The 5,111-nt window shown below is 41.9% G+C and overlaps 1 non-coding gene across 1 annotated transcript; it reads right to left on the bottom strand.

Moving 5' to 3' along the window:
• Positions 1-258: 258 nt before the first annotated feature.
• TRNAS-GGA (transfer RNA serine (anticodon GGA)) lies at positions 259-330 on the bottom strand. The gene has a single exon. It is a non-coding gene; the product is annotated as a tRNA-Ser (tRNA).
• Between the last annotated feature and the right edge of the window lie 4,781 nt (positions 331-5,111).

Genomic DNA, 5,111 nt, shown 5'->3' on the forward strand with positions numbered 1-5,111 from the left:
TCCTCCAGAGGATCGTCCCAACCCAGAGATCGAACCTCTGTCTTCTGTGTCTTCTGCATTGCAGGTAGATTCTTTACTCATTGAACCATTGAGGAAGCCCAATGTATAAAATAAATAATAAAAATTTTTTTTAAATGTTGCTCAGTTGTGTCCGACTCTTTGGGACCCCATGGACTGTAGCCTACCAGGCTCCTCCCTCCATGGGATTCTCCAGGCAAGAGTACTGGAATGGGTTGCCATTTCCTTCTCCAGGGGATCTTCCCAACCCAGGGATCGAACCCAGGTCTCCTGCATTCCAGGCAGACACTTTAACCTCTGAGCCACCAGGGAAGCCCAACCCACTGCAGTAGTCTTGCCTGGAGAATCCCATGGACAGAGAAGTCTGGTGGGCTACAGTCCATGGGGTCCCCAAAAATCAGACACAACTGAAGTGACTTAGCATGCATGCATGCATATGTATACATATATGTATAGTTGATTCACATTGTTGTACAGCAGAAACTAACACAACATTGTAAAGCAGTTATCCTCCAATTAAAAAATTTTAATGAATAAAAATAAAGCACATACTATAAAAATTCCAAAATAAAAAAATTATAATAAATTAGTTTTCCCTTCAACCAACTATGGCATGCAGTGTGTTCATTCCAACTCTACAGTCAGTGCCCCCAAATATTTGTGTGTATGGTCCACTAAGTTGCATTTTCCTCCATCAAGAGACAAGGCCCAGAAGCATGGGTCCCAAAGAGAAGAAAATACGGAGCAGAACCCAAGCTCACCCAACTGTAATGAGAGCAAGAGATGAGTCCACGCTGCCATGCAGGCAGCATCCCCTAGTCTAAGGGGAGGGACGCAGTGCAGCACTCAGAGCCTCAGGACAAGTCCAGTCTCTCTACTTTGCAGCCACTTCTCAGCCTTTATTTTCCTTCTGCAGCTTGAGCTGACATGTCATTCCCTACATATCAGCCATTGGTACCAAATCACTGTGGGCCATTTTAACAAATTACTTTTGCTCTTAGATGATGAGGATCACTGTCACTGAGTCATTGGTGGGTCATCATCCCACTGCTGTATTGGGTGTGTATGTAGTCATCTGTCCTTGGAGTGGGCAGGAGAATTGTTTCTGGAGTCAGGCCGGACCAAGGTTTCCACTGAGAGCTGCCCATAGCACCTTAGGCAGAAGATAAGACAAGAGCATGGTCCAGAATAGAAGTAAAGATTTCCCCTAAGACTGTGAGCTCACTGTCATGTCTGATTTACAGAAGAAGAGGCAAATGAGAGATTAAGTAATAAATTAAAAAAACAAGACAATCAGAATTGGATGAGAATAAGGAGTAAGAAAAGAGGAGAGGACTTCCCTGGTGCTACCGTGGATAAGAATCTGCCTGCCAATGCAGGGGACATGGGTTCTATCCCTGGTCCAGGAAGAGTCCACATGCCTCAGAGCAACTAAGCAGATGCCCACAACTATTGAGCCTGTGCTCTAGAGATCACGAGCTGCACCTGCTGAAGCCAGAGCACCTAGAGCCTGTATTCTGCAGTAAGAGAAGCCACCGCAATGAGAAGCCAGCACATCGCAACTTGAGAAAGCCCACATGAGGCAAGGAAGACCCAGCACAGCCAAAAGTAAACAAATATACAAAAGAGCAGAATAAGGAGTCTGAGACTTAAAGTAGTCAAATGGCGAGCGAATATTTGAAACTTACTTTCTTACGGAGCCACAGAATCCTGAAGCTAATCAAAAGAATGTTCCTAAGGCTCTGAAGTCAATTCCAAAATAGCAATTCCAAAAATGTTTTTATCAGTGACGCAGTGACACTGAAATAAGCGTATAAACATCCCAAGATGCCTACTTTGAGGAGGAAAAAAAGCACCATCCTTGAGTGTGTGAATTCTGGCATATTTGCTAAACATCAGACATATTTCTTCAGAGTGACTCTTTAAATATGCAGTATGTTTAGAAAAACCAACCTGGAACACTGGTGTGTTTTATTTCTTTATTGCTAGAGGTCCTATCTTTTTCTTTGTTGTTTTTCCTTAAAACACAGAGTCTTCTTCCTTGAAAGTATTTATGTGTGTACGAGAGGACAGGAGATTTCTGTGAACTGTTCTATGAAACTTTTTTCCCCTACATTACTGCATTCTCACACATCTTTCTCTGTGGGGCAGAATGACTATGTTTTTCTTTATAGCCTTCAGTTGGCAAATCCGTGGGGACTCTACATGGCATGGCTCATGATAACTTTCTAGTTCTGAAAGATTTGGGGGGAAATGATACTAACTTTATATCAGAAGATGAAGTGATTTGACTTCATTTGAAACCTTTATCGGTCTGACTCCATGAGGGAGAGGTGCCCTGGTTAGCCAGGTTGCAGTTGGTCTGGTAACATATCTGATGACTGTGACTCAACTTACAGTTTGCATTACAGAAGTTCACTTTGAGATTTGGGCTAAGTCACTTTGCCTTCTGGAATTTCATTTTCTTCTCTCAGTGCTTCCCATCCGTTTCACCAAGATTCTATGAATATTAACATCAAAAGGCTTTGAACTCTCCTAAAGAAAGGAATGCCTCAAAATATGGGGCAATAAGTGCTCTGAAAAGCATCATTTCATGCTGATCATATAAATAATCTGGGGGATTTTACCAAGAGAAAAGTTACTTTGTACTGCTGCTGCTGCTGCTAAGTCGCTTCAGTAGTGTCCAACTCTGTGCCACCCCATAGACAGCAGCCCACAAGGCTCCGCCATCCCTGGGATTCTCCAGGCAAGAACACTGGAGTGGGTTGCCATTTCCTTCTCCAATGCATGAAAGTGAAAAGCGAAAGTGAAGTCGCTCAGTCATGTCCAACTCTTCGCGACCCCATGGACTGCAGCCTACCAGGCTCCTCCGTCCATGGGATTTTCCAGGCAAGAGTACTGGAGTGGGGTGCCATTGCCTTCTCTGTACTTTGTACTAAATCCAGCGAAATAATGAAAATGAAAATGCTTCAAAGAGATAGAAACTTACACATGTCCTGAAGATGTATATATAAGAACACTTTAAAGGGGGTAGGAATAAAAGTGAATCAATAAGCAAACTGTTTGTAGGAGGCATTTTACCCTGTTGGCATGTTTGATTTACATTACTGTCATTCATATTTGATGGAGGACATCAAATGGGTGCAGAAGGCAAAAATCTGACAAAATCTTAACATCATTAGTCACCAGAGAAATGCAAACGAAACCACCATTAGATAACTACACACCCAGTTATATCCTAAAGATAGTAAATCAGCCACATATAAAGCTAGTGAAAGTGAAAGTCACTCAGTCATGTCTGACTCTTTGGGACCCCATGGAATATACAGTCCACGGAATTCTCCAGGCCAGAATACTGGAGCAGGTTGCTGTTTCCTTCTCCAGGGCATCTTCCCAACCCGGGGATCGAACCCAGGTCTCCCAAATCGCAGGCAGATTCTTTACCATCTGAGCCACCAGGGAAGCCCATATAAAGCTAGTAGGAGGGTTAAAAGACAAAAGGAGTAAAATCATCTTTATCCACAGTAAGTAGTTGAGAGATACACAGAACAAAAGTCTTAAAATATGACATCAAATACAGTAAAGCTTGTGGGCAAGGAGTGAAAATGCAGGGTTACTAAAATCTTTTGAACTTAAGAAATCAGTAACAAATAATCACATACATAAATACATACATACATTTTGGGGAATATAATCACAGTTATCAACGGACATGAGTTTGAGTAAACTCTGGGACTTGGTGATAGGCAGGGAGGTCTGGCGTGCTGCAGTCCATGGGGTGGCAAAGAGACTGAACTGAATGTAGTATCTTTGTACAGTGACTCAAGGTAACTAGACATTGTAGTAATCATTTGGAAACATACAAAAGTATCACATCACTATGCTTTGTAACAGGAACTAACACAGTGCTACATAGGTCAACTATTCTTCAAAAACAAACCCATAGAAAAAGAGATCAGATTTGTGCTTACCAAAGGTGGGTGCTGAGATGAGGAGGAATTGGATGAAGATGGTAAAAGGTAAAACTTCCAACTATAACATAACTACTAGGGGTGTAATGTCCATGACTAACATTGCTGTATTTATATGGGAAAGTTGTCCCATTACAAGAAAAAAGAATTTTCCTATTTCTTTTATTTTGTACCCGTATGAGATGATGGATATTCACTGAACTTACTCAGGAAATCATTTCATAATGTATGTAAGTCAAATCATTATGCTGTTTATCTTACACCCTGTGCTGTATGTTAACTATATTTCAATAAAAGTGAAAGGAAAAAAAGTGAGCCAGATAGATGCTCCAGTGGAACGTAATAAGCATTTCATCAAGTTTCCCATTTTCTTTTCTACTGTAATGCTCTCATCCCTCCCCTCCTAACCAGAGAAGCTTCACTGAGTGGAGGGGGTAGCTCTTTTCCATTTCAGCCTTTATTAGTTTCCTTCCCCACCCCCGACAATGTGCACCCCACCCTATCTGACTCCAGTCTGGATAACCTATGACCCTTATCTCTTCATTGTGTTTTAATTTTTCTCTTTCCAAACTTTCCAAGACAGGTTTCTTTTTTTCAATTTATTTTTTAATTAGAGGGAAATTGCTTTAAAATATTGTGTTGGCTTCTGCCATACAACGACATGCATCAGCCATTAAGTATAACTATGTTGCCTCCCTTTTGACTCTCTCCCCTACTCCATAGCTTGTCATAGAGGACCGCATTGAGCTCCACATGTGATACATCAACTTCCCATTAGCTGTTTTACATATGGTAAAATGTACATACATTTACAACTTCCTCGGTGGCTCAGATGGTAAAGAATCTGCCCTCAGTGCAGGAGACCCAGGTCCTGGAGTAGGTAATGGCTATCCATTCCAGTATGCTTGCCTGGAGAATTCAGTGTACAGAGGAACCTGGTGTGCTATGGTCCATGGGGTGAAAAGAATTGGACACAACTGAGCGGCTTAACACACTTACATATGGTAATGGATACGTTTCAAGGCTACTCTCTCAACTCGTCCCACTCTCTCTTGCCCCTTCTATGTCCACAAGTCTATTTCCTATGTCTGTGTCTCTATTCCTGTCTTGCAAATAGGTTCA

This window comes from Bos taurus, chromosome 5, assembly GCF_002263795.3.
Source record: "Bos taurus isolate L1 Dominette 01449 registration number 42190680 breed Hereford chromosome 5, ARS-UCD2.0, whole genome shotgun sequence".
In the NCBI taxonomy this organism is placed as follows: domain Eukaryota; kingdom Metazoa; phylum Chordata; class Mammalia; order Artiodactyla; family Bovidae; genus Bos; species Bos taurus.